This window comes from Phyllobates terribilis, unplaced genomic scaffold (assembly GCF_046119375.1).
Source record: "Phyllobates terribilis strain yellow unplaced genomic scaffold, ASM4611937v1 Scaffold_351__1_contigs__length_1975267, whole genome shotgun sequence".
NCBI classification, from domain to species: domain Eukaryota; kingdom Metazoa; phylum Chordata; class Amphibia; order Anura; family Dendrobatidae; genus Phyllobates; species Phyllobates terribilis.
Genome location: NW_027363111.1, coordinates 1,917,139 through 1,932,690, shown reverse-complemented (window position 1 = coordinate 1,932,690; position 15,552 = coordinate 1,917,139). Strand labels below are relative to the sequence as shown.

General features: G+C 43.0%; 2 long non-coding RNA genes across 2 annotated transcripts in view; one reads left to right on the top strand and one right to left on the bottom strand.

The window, feature by feature from the left end:
• The window catches only part of LOC141222256 (uncharacterized), a 72,941-nt gene that overhangs the window by 23,575 nt on the left and 33,814 nt on the right, over window positions 1-15,552 (bottom strand). The window lies entirely within an intron of this gene.
• On the top strand, window positions 12,872-15,019 carry LOC141222254 (uncharacterized). Its single transcript, XR_012290083.1, has 4 exons — window positions 12,872-12,991; window positions 14,251-14,302; window positions 14,368-14,494; window positions 14,887-15,019. It is a non-coding gene; the product is annotated as an uncharacterized lncRNA (long non-coding RNA).

The following is a 15,552-nucleotide window of genomic DNA, read 5'->3' as shown; positions in this document are numbered from 1 at the left end:
GTCCTCCTGTAAGTCCATGTAGCAGCCCTCATCGTTATAAAGAAATAAAGAGAGAGAAAGCTGGCTAGAAAAAGTCAAAGGCACCTGGATAGCCGGCACTCACTGTTTTTTGATCTTTTCTGATGGTGAGTGATAGAGAGCAATAGAGAGCATTGGCGAGCAATAGAGAGCATTGACGAGAGGGAGCGATGGCGAGTGATAGTGATAGAGAGTGATGGCAAGCAATACAGAGATAGAGAGCGAAGGTGAGCGACGGCGAGCGACAGAGCAATGGTGAGCAATGGCAAGCAGTAGAGAGCAATGGTAAGCAATGGTGAGCAATGGCAAGCAGTAGAGAGCAATGGTAAGCAATGGTGAGAGATAGAGAGCAATGGTGAGCGATGGAGAGCAATGGCAAGCAGTAGAGAGCGATGGAGAGCAATGGCAAGCAGTAGAGAGCAATGGTGAGCAATGGCAAGCAAAAGAGCGATACAGAGCAATGGTGAGCCATAGAGAGCAATGGTGAGCAATAGAGAGCTATAGAGACCGATAGAGAGCAACGGCGAGCGATAGAGAGCAACGGCGAGCGATAGAGGAATGGCGAGCAATAGAGAGGAATGGCAAGCGATAGACAGAAATGGTGAGCAATAGACAGCTAGAGAGCAATAGACAGCTAGAGAGCGATGGCAAGCAGTAGAGTGTGATGGCAAGTGATAGAGAAAAATGGAGAGCAATAGAGAGCATTGGCAAGCAATAGAGCGATAGAGAGCAATGGCGAGCAATAGAGAGCGATACAGAGCAATGGCGAGCTTATGACTGGCTATCCGCGTACCCACGGCTCTCGCCAGCCAGCCCTCAAGGTTTATATTTTTCTTTAAGAACACTAACACCATGAGGGCTGGATATCGTGTGCCCATGGCTGTCTTCAGCCAGCCATCAAGGTTTATATATTTTTTTTAATAACACTAACACAAAGAAGGCTGGCTATCCGCGTGCACACAGCTCTCGCCAGCCAGCGCTCAAGGTTTATATATATTTTTTTATAAATAACATCACCATGAAGGCTGGCTATCCGCGTGCCCACGGCTCTCGCCAGCCAGCCCTCAAGGTTTATATATTTTTTTTAATAACACTAACACCATGAGGGCTGACTATCGTGTGCCCACGGCTATCGCCAGCCAGCCCTCAAGGTTTTTTTTTTTTATAAATAACATCACCATGAAGGCTGGCTATCCGCGTGCCCACGGCTCTCACCAGCCAGCCCTCAAGGTTTTGTTTTTTTTTTATAAATAACATCACCATGAAGGCTGGCTATCCGCGTGCCCACAGCTCTCGCCAGCAAGCCCTCAAGGTTTTTTTTTTTTTTTTTTATAAATAACATCACCATGAAGGCTGGCTATCCGCGTGCCCACGGCTCTCGACAGCTAGCCCTAAAGGTTTTTTTTTTTTTTTATAAATAACATCACCATGAAGGCTGGCTATTCGCGTGCCCACGGCTCTCGCCAGCCAGCCCTCAAGATTTTTTTTTATAAATAACATCACCATGAAGGCTGGCTATCCGCGTGCCCACGGCTCTCGCCAGCCAGCCATCAAGGTTTTGTTTTTTTTTATAAATAACATCACCATGAAGGCTGGCTATCATGTGCCCACGGCTGTCTCCAGCCAGCCCTCAATTTTTTTTTTATTTGTTTTTAAATAACACTAAACCATGAGGGCTGGCTATCGTGTGCCACAACCCCCTCCAGTTCACTCAACAAAGACATTTACAGGGAAACAGACCCCTTTACAGGGTTGAAGGCCTTTTCATAAGGCCAAAACCTCCTTCAGCTCTCTCCACAGGACCACAGGCTCCTTCTACAAGGCTACAACCCCTTTCAGCTATTTCATCAGGGCCATAGCCTCCTCCACACCCCCCTTTACTCAGTCAAAAGGGCTCATTTGAGTGACTTATCGACCATTGGTCAGCGCGAGTAAATGTGCCTGATATAGTATACTGCACTTTTTAATATTTTTCTTTACAGAGGTTGAATGCTGGCAAAGAAAGCATGACATGTTATTTTTGGCCTAAGCCGAATTTAACTAAGGATTGCTTTGTTAAAGTGTATTTTAAAATAATGTTAGGGCTTGCAATTGTTCAGGCTCAGTCACAGTAATTGTGTACGTTTTTTTGGCGCGGTCTTTTTGCATCTTTCAATGTTTGCAGTGAAGAGGCTTTAAACCGTATATGTACTTGCTCGCTTGTTTTTGTTCCGTTTTTAATGGAAAATTAGTGACTGTCCTGGGCAAAACTGTATGAGTATTTGCATGGTCAACACCACATGCATTTTTGCATGGTAATTTGTCAATCTGCATAATTGTTGCAAATAATCGGATATGGGCATACAGGTGTTAGAACCCAATGTTTTTGTGCTTTTGCCACAATGTGTAATATGCTATAAAGCCCCTCAGATTTGAGCTAAACCGTATGTGTACTCGCTTGTTCAAGAGCAGTGCACAATTTTGTCCAGTTTAACCAAAAATATGAGTCAGCTAACTAAATTGAGCCAGACAATAGCACATTTTGCATTAATAATAATTTTATTTATATAGCGCCAACATATTATGCAGCACTGGCAATACAGAATAACAAACAATTCAAAAACCATGCGGCGTGAGGTCCCTGCTCACAAGCTTACAATGTATGAGGAAGTAGGGGAGGTACAAAAGGTAAATGGTATGAAGTGCCATCATATAAGGTCCAGCCATCAATATAATAAATAGGGGATTCATGTAACGCTGCATGAACCAGTCACTAGTCGGGGTCTGTGCAAGTACAGATAAAGTGCTATATTATGCATGGGGGGTGCAAACGGATGACAAGAAGCATTAAAATAATGTTCCCAAGATAATTGGCTAACTATAATGCAAAATATACAAGTTTCCAGCAGAAAACAAAAACAAATGCTGGTCGATATTAGTCGGTGGACAAGCTAGATTAAAGGTACCGTCAGACACGGCGATCCATAGGAGGAGCCATCTACATCAACTGGCACATCAACGCACCCAGCCATATCAAATCCTGAATTGGTGCATCTTTCAGCTGCAGAAGACTCTACATCCTCTGAAACATCCGACAGTGAAGCCGATCAACAACCAGAGACCAGAGAAAGAGAGGAAAATACAAGCCAAACAGATGAAGACAGGCCGAGGTCAGTATCCCTCACTGTGTGTGTGTGTGTGTGTGTGTGTGTGTGTGTGTGTGTGTGTGTGTGTGTGTGTGTGTGTGTGTGTGTGTGTGTGTATATAAAATATGTGTTTTTTTTATACAAATCCATACAGGGGTCTAAATGGAAATAGTTCGTCCCCATATTAAAGTTTATAATTTCCTCCTCCCCCCAAAAAAAGCAATAAAAATAATATTCATCTTGGTCACATAATAGCATATCCCACATCTTTTCAGGCCTTACAAAGTAGTTTTTCTCCTATTTCAGGCCCTCTACTCCCCTTCCATTGCAGCCATAAAGCAGGATGCCAAAAGAGTGCCCCAGAAATACACAGCTTTGGCGGGGCATACTGACTTGCGCTGCCACTCCTATCTTCATCAGTGGGACAGGAGAGCATCATGCGCTAGTTCCACAAATGAACTTCAATACATGCAGCATTCAGCAGTGGATGCGCCGTATAAAGGGCAGGCAGCCACCTAAGTGCTGCTGCCAATCAGAGCACTGCGGTCCACATAAATCTTGCCCCGGGACACAGAAAAGATTACTACCACTGACAATGATGAGTGGTACCCCCAGCTGACCAGAGGCCCGATATTTACCCAGATTCTACCAGTGGTGGGTGGGAGCCCAGTAAATGCGCTGGCACAGGGACCCCTGGACTCATAGGCCCCGCAGTGGCCACATGGTCTGCTACCATTGACAGGACGCCACTGTATATATACATACATAGTATTTTTCTCAAAGTTGTAATTTGTTTCTACTCTGACCAGTTGTTCTTTCCTCCAAATTTTTAGATTTCCAAGCCAGAATTGGAGAGCTGAGAAGAGGATCAAAATGAAAGATGCAGGTTTTTATGATCGCCATTCTCTGTCTCATACAATATTAAAAGGTTTTTCCTCTTATTTGCAGAACCATTGCAAGCTGGAAAGTTACAAACAAAATGTTGAAGATGTGTCAAGGTTTCTAAACTTCATCAACAATCGTCGTGTGAGCCTCAACTTTGCGACGGAGATTGGAAAGACCCGCTTATTTTTCAAATACCTTCAAGATCTCGGCCTGTGCAACCAAACTGTCACCAACTACCTAAAGCACGTCCGGAGACTTGTCCACTATCTACTGTTTGCGACCGGTTTAAAAAATCAAAATGAAAACCTCTTCAAGGCCATGAAGTATTTCAGGAATGTGACTGCGGACATTCAGAAGACATTGTCCAAGGGGATTGCTAAAGAGGTAGTCGGCAAAAGGTATGTCAGCTAATATTTATTCTTACAGATGTACAAGTAAGATTTTTTTTTGTAATTTCTCTCTCCGTTGCTCCTGGGTTTCCCACACATACTTTAGCTAGAGGCCTCACCTATCAGTCACATTTATTAATCTTTCTCTTAGGTACCTAGAGTTGCATAAATTGGACAAAACACCTCAGCAATGCCGGGAGATCCTGACCGTCGCAAAGCCAGCTTTCCTGCAAGCCATCGAGGATGTCCAAGGAGGATCCCGAAATGAAGTGCATCAGTTGGAGATTCTCTATTACCTTGAGGCCTTAATCATACTAAAACACAAAGACCAGGAGTTGTCAGAAAACTGACGGTAAGTAACAAACCTACTCATTATCCTTATTTAAAGCCACATGTCTATCTAGCTTTCCCATGTCTTGACTCACAGGTTTCTGAGTGGACAGAGAGGATGCGTCACATCTATCAAAATGAACAGCTAATAATTGTCGGAGTTAAATCCCATAAGACTGCTGCCCACCAAGTAGCCTGTTTTGTGCTTACTGAAGAAGAAGAAATGGTAAGATGTTCCTGTCACTACGACGGCACCCACATTAGAGAGGGATCTGTTAGTTGTCATGACTTCAGCCAAAGAGTATAAGCAACATTCAGTCCCTTTCAATAGATCCTCCCTTTATGCAGGTTTTACAGGACAACGTGGTGCTAAATCCTGCTGCAGGTGTGTTGGGAGTCTTTCCCTTATTTCCCCGCAGTATCCAGGATGCAAAATTACAGCATCTGTGTCCAGGATAGTGCATTTTCTTAACAAGAATGTATGTTGCAGCAGCTTCCAAGATGCTTTATCAGTAATAATAGATATGCTCTCCCTTATAACAGATGTTCTGCACTCTTAATGAATTGTGCGTATAGTTTATAGTCTGACAAATGGTTGGTGTGAGATGACTTTTCTATATATTTATATTGTGTAGTCCCTCTCATGCTCGGAATACAACTGAGGAGGAGGAGAGATACCGCCCATTTAGTCTGTAGGTTTCCATCTCCTTGTCAGGCACGTCCGTCCCTCTGTGACATTGGTGCTGTCTGACACCAGCAATTAATTTAGTGTTTTTTTCAAATTTCATACCTTAAGATAGAAGAGCCCAACTCAGTCTTTATCAAATGGTTTACTGTTTTTGTTTTGCTTATTTATTTTTATTTTTTTTTTGTTTCAGTGGTTTAACGTCTACTTTGAAAAAGTGAGACCAGTGCTGGCCAAACAAGACAGTCCGGATAGATTCTTCTTATCGACTACCGGAAAACACATACATAATATATCCAATGACCTTGACCGCTACCAGAAGAAGTAAGTCTTAAAAGTCAAAATCTTACATTAATGATGCTGTGCCATGTATTTATGATCTACTCTATTGCTATCTAGGTACAAACTTAAATCCATCTTTAGTCAGGTGGCAAGAAAAACTTGTGAAACATGGGCCGTGTCACATTTAACAGAGAAAGAGAGTTATCTTTTCTCTAAATATCTCAGTCACTCCAACATGACAGCAGAGAGGAATTACAGAGAAAGAACGTTAGGAGACCTCTGCCAAGCATACACACTGGTCTTGGCAGCAGGGAAAGCATCGGAAAATCAACCTCAACCAAGCAGCTCAAGGTAATTTATTGCAAAGCAGTTATGATCTATTTCACCAAACTGTTGATAAAATGTAATATTCTGTTTTCTATCTCCCCTAAAGAGAAGCAGAAGGGAGCAATGGAGAAGAGGAGCAAATGGTCCAGGTAGCTGAAGACTACAGTGCCCAGGGTGAAACAGAGGACCTCGGTGTGTCAAATTTAAATAGTAGGACTCAAAGGTGGGTATATCATTAAATCAAGCAAGCTAGTAGGAGTTGGGAAACTGCCGATGTGTGGGTGTCAGTAGGTTCCGATAACTCCGGCTCCAAGTCTGATTCAAAAGTCGCAAGGTAGTTCTTGTAGTCGTAAAATTCCTCTAAACACCCTATGCATTTGTGGTCGAAGACTTTTCCCCACCAAGAGTAACAGCCCAAAAACCGTGAAATCATTTAGTGGTGGTATCTTGTGGCCATTTTTCGGTAACACATTTTTTCATGTTATTCTGACTTCTGTTTCTGTGCTGCAGAAGGAGACTCTGTCCTCAAACTTTCAAGGTAAATAGAGGACATCTAGGCTGACAGATATGCAGCACTTCTATATTCACCAAGAGTTTGGCCACCAGTGTTTACCAAACTCCGGTACCAATTGAATAAGACCTATGGTACCGGAGCAAATGCTGAAAAGTAGCTCTCGTAGCCCTGAAAGTCCTCTACATAGCTTGTGATGTTATGGACAATGACTTGTTCTTCCGAGCATCCTCAGCCCTATACCCAGGCAAAGTGCTCTCAGTAGCGGCTGCTTGAAAACAGTAGGCGGAACGGTATATTAACCGGCGTTTATTGATGACATCTCCATCGCGGAAAGAGCCTTATGGGGCTGTCACACACGTCAATATCGCTGCTGCACAAGACGTTGGAGCGATATTGACGTGTGTGACAGGGCTAATCAACTAGCGATAAATCGCTTGCTGATGTTCGCCAGGTTTTAGAACATGTTCTAAAACCTGGCGATGGTCGCCTGGTGGACATGCAGCATCGCTGCGTGTGACACCGGGAGACAAGCAAGAAGCCAGCTCTCAACGCCTCTCAGCAAGCGCTGGGAGCTGGTATCCATGTTACACAGCGGGTAACTAAGCGCCACGCGGCGCTTAGTTACCCGCGTGTTTACATAGTTACCAGTGTTCTCGCTGGTCCTGATCGATGGTAAGTCTGCATATGTGTCAGCTCACCAGCAATCAGCCTACTCATTTCTGTTTTAACATATGTATTTCCCTTCTTTCCTTTGAAGAGATTAAGAAGATGGCAGTGATCAGCTCCCAAGAAAGAATGAGGCGTTTCTGAGACTAAAGTTTCGATCTTGTAAAAGTTTTTGAATTCATGTTTTATTTGTTTCTTTTCTGTTCTAGGTTGTTCTACAATTCCATGTGAACGGGGCCCTCGAAGCAGTGGGAGAAGATTTTCTTTATTAGAAACATTTGTACTGTTTGTATTAGTGTTAAAGGGATTCTGTCACCAGGTTTTAGCCATCTCATCAGAGCGCACCATAATGTGGACACAGATCTTTATTCCAACGATGTATCACTTACTAGGCTGCTCAGTGTAGTTTGCATTAAAACACTGTTAAATCATCTGGAGATTATCATTAGAGCACTACTCAAGTAGTCCAGTCATACTTAGGAGCTGCCAAATCTGCAACAGAGAAAACAGTAATTTTATCAAAATGACAGCAAGGAGCTCAGTAAGTGAAACATTGCTGGATCAGGATTTCTATCTCTACATTATGCTGCTGTCAGATGGGATGTCAAAAACCTGGTGACAGAGTCCTTTTAATAACTATTTTGCAGATAAAAATAAAGTGGAAGTCATATGGCTATGATGAAACAATTCTGACAATTGTTCAAATGGCACAATCATTTACTACCGTCAGCTTTCTGAGCCGTTTAGTCTAATGCTTTGTCAGTATTACTAGAATCCATAATAATTTAAAGGTCAGGTAGCCATAAAAGTGCTCCTGCCAGTCAGAGCACTGCAGTCCCTGGAAATCAGGCCTAGGGAAGCAGAATATATTACCATCCCTAACAACGGTAAGCATGACCCCCAGCTGTCCAGCAACCCGACATGTAGAACTGCCTATAAAAATGACCATTTGTTCAGTCAGTGCATCACTCTCTGGCACTCTCTTGATCTCTCCCCATTGCACCACTCTCTGGCATGCTCTCTTTCTCCCCAAAGTGCCTTTTACTGTCTCTCTGGGCCTCTCAATCACTGTATTTGCCCATCTGTGGCTCTCTATTGTTCTCTGTGCCTCTGTCCCTTCCTGTGCCTCTATTTACCTTTTAGTATGCCTCCATGTGCCTCTCACGCACAACCCTTTCTGTAGGTAAAAGGTAAGAAGCACTACTTGGTATTGAGGCCAATCAGGAGTGCCCTGGAAGCTCAATTGCAGCAGAGAAGATGAATTGGTAAGTAACCACAAAGCTACACAGTGTTTAACACATGTGTATTTTTTAAGAATCTTGTTGCTGTAGGATGCTTCCTGAACATTAGAGTGAATGGTCAGGAAACATCTTTAAGCTACAGGATCCTTGAAAAATATGCAAGTGTTTTTATGGGATCATTTTAAGACCATCAACAATCACACAGGGCCACAAGGCCAATGACCCTTTGCAAAGGGCCAGAGGTCCCTTCCACAGGGCCATAACCCCCTCCAGCTCTGTCCACAGGACCACAGGCTCAGTTTACAGGGCAACAGGCCCCTCTATAGGGTTGAAGGCCTTTTCATAACACCAAAGCCCCATCCAGCTCTCGCCATGAGACCACAGGCTCCTTCTACAACCCCTTTCAGCTCTATCAGCCTCCTCCACCCCCCTTTAATCAATTAAAAGGGCTCATTTGAGTGACCTATTGACCATTGGTCAGTTCGAGTAAAGGCACCTGATATAGTATACTGCACTGTTTAATATTGTTATTTTTTCTCTGCACAGGTTGAATGGTGGCAAAGAAGTCTCACCTATGCCAAACTCCTTTATAACAGGTTTTCTTGCATGACATGTTATTTTTGGCCTAAACCTTAATTCTTTCAATAAACAACAAGTGATAAATGTTTCACTTTTTTTGCCTCTCTTTTATAGTTGTGGGGTATTATGACATCACAATGGAGTATTTTGACAAGATAATGGGGTATTACAGAAAAATGGGGTATTACGACATCATAGTTAAATATTAGATCATAGTGAGGTATCATGAGATCAAAAGTATTAAATCACTTTGGGTTATGACATCATAGTGGGGTATCATGACATCAAAATGAGGTATGGCATCATATTGGGATATTATGACATCACAATGGGGTACAAAGACATCAAAATGGGGGGTATTAGACCTCATAGTGGGATATTATTTAAAAACATTGTGAGGGTGAGGGCTTGCTATGGATGCTCCTAGAAGACCTGTAGCCAGCTGGCACCTATTCCAAGGGTGAAAGCTGGCTACTGAGGGTTCTAGATTACCCTGTAGCCAGCTCTCACCGAGATATTATGACATGACAATGGGGTATTATTAGAGCAAAGTGAGGCATTTGGACATTATAGTTGGGTGTTATGATATGAAAGTGAGGTGTTAGGACATCACAATGGGGGTAATATGTCATCATAGCTGACTGAATGAGCCCAAGATGAGGGCTGCCTCACTAATGCAAAGCGGGCATTTGTCCGGATGAATGAACCCAAGATTATCTATGTCCCTTCCATGACCTCTGCAAGTTGTTACTTTGGTTGCAAGGCTGTGGTGGGGGATGGTGTAGTATAAACATTATATTTTCACATCACTTTTAGGGCCCCTTTACACCCGTGAGATCGCTGGTAGCCAGGATAAATATGGGGGCAGCGCACTCTGGGCACTGGCTGGGAGGTCGCTTGATCGCTAGTCTCTCGCTATCACACACGCGGATACGTGCTGACCAGCGGGAGACCAAGGACCAAAAAGTGGTCCTGAACGATTTGTAGCGATCAGCAACCTCAAAGAGGGGGCCAGGTCACTGGTGTATGTCACACACTGCAACATTGCTGGAGAGGTCGCTGTTATGTCACAAAACCTGTGACGTTTCAGCGACATCGCTAGCGATGTCGCAGTGTGTGAAGTGCCCTTAAGGCTTTCAAATAGTCAGGCTTGACCATGAAAAATATTCACTTTTGTGACTCAGATTGTGGACATGCTGCAAACCGCTTAAAGTTGTGCAAAACCAGTGTAAGCATGCGCGTGCGTAAAAAAAGCTTGCAATTTTGCCATGTATTTTTTGACCACGCAAATGTTCATACGGATTTACACATCTGAGTGTTTTGCAGCCAAAAAGGTGTGATCTTCCCTACTGTGGTGAGGCCAGGGACTGGAAATTCATATTCCCATTTATGAAGGTCTAAGCAGGAATGCTAGTCTGTCTGACTTCAAAGGACCCCAGGGGGTTGGAGGGCCATGTGTTCCCCCCCTTCTTCCTGCTGCTTCCAGGTAATCAGCAATAACCCAATGGGTACCTGGGCCTGCAGTCTCACCTCCGAGAGGACAAAGTATTTACATCAGCATTTGTTTCCCTTCAATACATCAACCCCTGGGAGCCTCCGTTCACACCAAGGTGACAAGCCAGGAGAGAATTGAATACAGGTCAGCTAGGATATATACCTTTGTAGTGCAAACGCCTATTCCTGACAAGAGTATGGGGGAGCTAATTGAATCATGGCAATGAAGAATAGCTAATTGAATTACCTCTGAAGTCAGGGGAAGCTCCTGTGTTAGATTAATTACCATGCGCACCTTACAATGAGAATATTGCTGGGAAATGGATTATGAAATGTCTGATAGAAGGGAAGAGGAGATTACATGTAAATCTTCTATTTTCTGCCCTGCCCAAGTTCCGAATAAATGTGTCCCTCTGAGAGAGAGGAGGCGTCTTCTGTTGAGGGTCACCTGTCGCTACAGATGTGCAGAAAGACCAAGGAACCGCCCTGGACCCATGACAGCACCCTTCCTGCCGTATCCAGAGACCTTTGATGAAAGTATGGTATATTCACTTTTATTCCTTTTCATTTTAATGTATCGTATTACTGCTTCCTTACTGTACTTGTCTGACTACTGTATATATATATATATACTGTATATATATATATCTTGTAACCGCTTGTATATACTGTACCTAGCATTGCTCTTTTGAGTAAATAAATATATAAAATTTATAAGCTCGCTTCACATTATCCTAAACCCGGAACTCATGGAAGTTGTGAGGAAGGATCAGGGGCACGTGGCTCTGATCGACATGTGACACCTACCTACATAGATTCTGATGTTGACAGGAATCAGCAAGAGCAGAGTTCAATGCAGATGGATAGAACATGGTACAGGTTCACCAATTAGAGGCAGGTGCAGACCAACTCATGTAGCAGGCTCCCTTGAGACAGGCACTAAGGAAAGAGAGTATTAGCAAAAGCAAGTGCAAAGCACAAGGCAAGTGCAAAGTACAAGGAAAATGACTTGAGATCAAGCAATGAACTAGGAGGACACGAAATGTTTAAGCACCTTCCTTACAGAAAGGGTGCCCGATATATACTTTGCCTCTCAGCAATTGTCTGAGATGCACTTTCAGCTGCCGTTTTAAGGAAGGTCCTGGAAACACTCCTCAGTGACCATACATTCTTGGCAGAAAAGGATGCAGGCATGGAGCCTGGTGGTATCGCTGGATGGTGGGTCAGGTGAGGAACCTGAACTGGAGAGAACACAGCTGATTAGACTGTATAAAGCCAAGTGCTCTGCACTAATCTGACTACCCAGTGGAGACTAGCCCCATGGCCGGAGGCATGAAAATAACTACTTTTAAATCACTCACAGGTTGAGGGAAGGGTCAAGTAGCTCAAGTTTACACTGCAGCTGCAATTTAAATCTTTACCATCATGGGGACGGATAGTGGCATAAAAACATGGGAAAGGTGGATCATCAGAAATACTGGATTTCCGCCATCCAAGGCTGGAACAAAGTAATGTTTAGCTCATCATGCAAATCCCCTATTCCCATGCCATAAAAAATAAAAAAAAACACACGTTAACTTGCTACAATTAGGTGATTCTCACAAATGCATCAGGGTTCCAACCTCTCATCCCATAAAGGAAGCCCTAAATAAACAGCAAAAAAAACCCACAAAGGGTCAAATCGATGGAAACATGATAAATGCTAAGAAAACATAAAATACAAAGGTACGACAGTTTGTTGGCTTCCATTATCTCACAGTTTTTCAAGGTAGGCTGGGAATTCCTGGACTTCAGTGGCACTACAAAGAGGTTGCCTGTGGACTGGGTGAGGAACCTATATGGAAGAGAGCACAGAATCTGGGCAGTCAGTACGGAGCCATTTGCTGGGCACCGATCTCCCTGCCCAGTGGAGACCGGCCCTGTGGCTGGAGGAGTAAATATTATTTATCCCCCCAGGTTGGAGACAAACCTCTCACCATGGCTTATTGTGGCAAAAGGTTTGACAGTGGACAAACCACACATGGCCAACATGTAGCAGCCATCTTGAAACCAGCCCAATTAACTATTAAGAAGGTGCTAAAGGGCCTTGAAAAACCCATCAAAATACTTGACAAATTATTGCAGATTTTGGTTTTCTTCCGTAGGATATTCAGTTTGCATGTATTTGATGTAGACAGTACATTCTCTGCTTCTTCAATTTGTAAACCCAGATGAGATCGCTGGACTTTTTTAAAAGCACTTTTGACAGTTGGTCCATTTGAGTAATGAGCGTTGGTGCTAATAAAGTTACTTAGAGTTTGTTTTTAAAGGGGGTGTGTCCTTAAACTCCAGTAGCAGTGAGAAGAGCCAATCATGAGAGGGGAGTAGGTTGAGGGGAGGACATGCCTGTGAGGCATGTCTATATACACTGTTCCTGTTTCCTGCAGTTAAGACGTGCCCTTTCACCTAGTAAAATGGTAAGTTCAAATTATTTTCTACAGTTTGTTGGCCTGCTTAGAGGGATGATTTACCATTTTTCTAATTACACAGTGTGTGATTGCAACAGTTTGGTATATGGGATAACTTTATAATCCTTTTTTTAGTGCTGTATAGTAAGAGAAAAGATTGCACATATGCTGATATAATACACATACTGTAAAATGACATGCTAGATTTCTGTACAAGTTTGGCTCAGTGCCCACGAAGTGTTTTTCAAGCGTTTATGCTGCGGAATTTCCGCACCGTAAACGCTTCAAAAACGCATGGTAATCCGCCCCCCATGGTCCCAAATGACAAGCCGCATTGTCAAGGCCCATGCTGCGGATTTTTCCGCAGCGTTTATGCTGTGCTCAAAAATCCGCAGCATGTCCATTAATTTTGTGGAAGCGCAGCGTAATCGCCGCCATTGACTTGCATTGAGACGCACATAATCCGTGTCAGTACATTTGTACTCACGGATTATATGCGTTTCAATGTGCGGATGGTACCCAAGTCTGGAGGAGAGAAGACTCTCATCCAGACCTGGGTACCATAGAAACTGCAAAAAAATTAATTTAAAATAAAAAATAAAGTTTATACTCACCTTCCGATGTCTTCCCGGTGTTTTGTCTGCTCCGTCCAGTGTCTTGCAATGTTCGCGTTGATGTGAAGGACCTGCCATGATGTCACTGAGTCATGTGACCCATCACATGGCTCAATGTCGTCACCGCAGGTCCTTCACACCACCGCGAGAAGTGCAAGACACCAGACGGCGCAGACAAAACACCGGGAAGACATCGGAAGGTGAGTATAAAACTTTATATTTTTTTATTTTTTTCAGCATTTTTATTCTTTTTTTTAACTAACTTGGTCACACTACTATAAATCCTTGCCTTTTGCATGGATTTATATAGTGTGAACAAGTTGTCAAGCACTTTCCAAGTGATGCTAAAATCGCTTGGAAAAGCGCTTGATAACCCGCATGCAGAAATGCAAGCAAAGACGTTTCACAAACGCTTCTACCTGGCGGGAAAACCGCATGTAAAAACCGCATGTGTTTTTCCTGCCAGGGAGAAGCGTAAAAAATATGCAGCATTTCTGCATCGTGGGCACATAGCCTTAGTGTGCAGGGGATATCCAAGTATACACTCAGTATGCTGAGCAGATAAAGGATCTGCTGGAATAAATCTGCTCATCCCTAATTAAAGTGAATCAGCAGACTCATTGCCATTTATAAGTGTGTGTCTCTTTCCTCTAGGATTCTGCATCCACATCTCAGGAGTCTGCGATTCCAGTGAGCCAGAAGAGAGGTAGGAAGAGTCCTAAACATGAGGTTGTGATGCAACAAAATATTCACTAACAATTTGATATTTAGGGGTTCCATCTGCTTTTCATAAAGAAAAGAGGAGACACCAGGAAAAAAGGTGCGGATAGAGAGTGGGCAAACGGGTAAAGAGAAGCAAACCAAGATGGAGGGAAAAGAGGAAACATTTTTCTTGCAAGTAAGTTCCTGCCCACATTCACATTGTGAAGAAGTCCTAATTGAATTTGCATTTTCTGCAGCTAAAATGCATCTTTTTGCAGAAAAAAAAACACACACACACACACCAAATGGACTGAATACCAATCCATTTGTGATGCTATATTTGTATTAGAGTGGAGTTGATGACTAAAGTGCTGCAGAAAAGAGCAATAATTTACATGTTCATTTTCTGGATGCGCTTTCCACACCTCCAATGCAGCAGTAGAAAACACTAATGTCACAACACAACAGCATTTAATAGCTACATTCACTTTGCTGGCAAATGCAGTGACTGACCAAAAAACGCACCAAAACTGGATTACTACCGCAGCACAAATGCACAGTGCTTTAATTAGACACCTCTTTTTGTAGGTCAAAGATGTGAAGTACTATTTGCTGTTGAGAAAAATAAGGGATGCCCTGCAAGCTCAAGCTGCGGCAGAGAAGCTGAAAGTGTAAGTAAGCACAAAGCTACACAGTAAGAATTATTTTACATGCATGGGATAATTTGTCAAGCCATCACACATCTGACCAATCTGATGCAATTGGTCTCTACATTTACACAATTAGATTGTCAGTGTGGTTTTAGCTTTAAAAAAAAAAAGCCAATGAACAATGATCTTCTTGCTCAGCACCCTGGAAGTAAAGCTTTTTTACAGTGACCAAGCAACTGCTAATCACCTTGTGAAAAGGCACCTTGTATAGTATACTGCACTGTTCAATATTTTTTCCTCTCTCCCCACAGGTTGAAGGCTGGAAAAGATAAGTGTACCCTACGCCAAGCTCCTATATAAGTTTCCTTACATTGTTATTTTTGGCATAAGTCTAATTTGTTTCAGTAATAAAGTGTTTGACAATTTTTTTTACCTCTTGTCTAGTGGTGGGGTGTACTGTTGTCAGCTATATTTGGGCATGCTCAGTATCCGAATATATCTATTGCTACTGATGATGCATCTTGGAGGCTGTCGCAAGATACAGTCCTGTTAGGAAAATACACTATCCTGAACACAGATGCTGAAAATTAGCATCCACGATAAT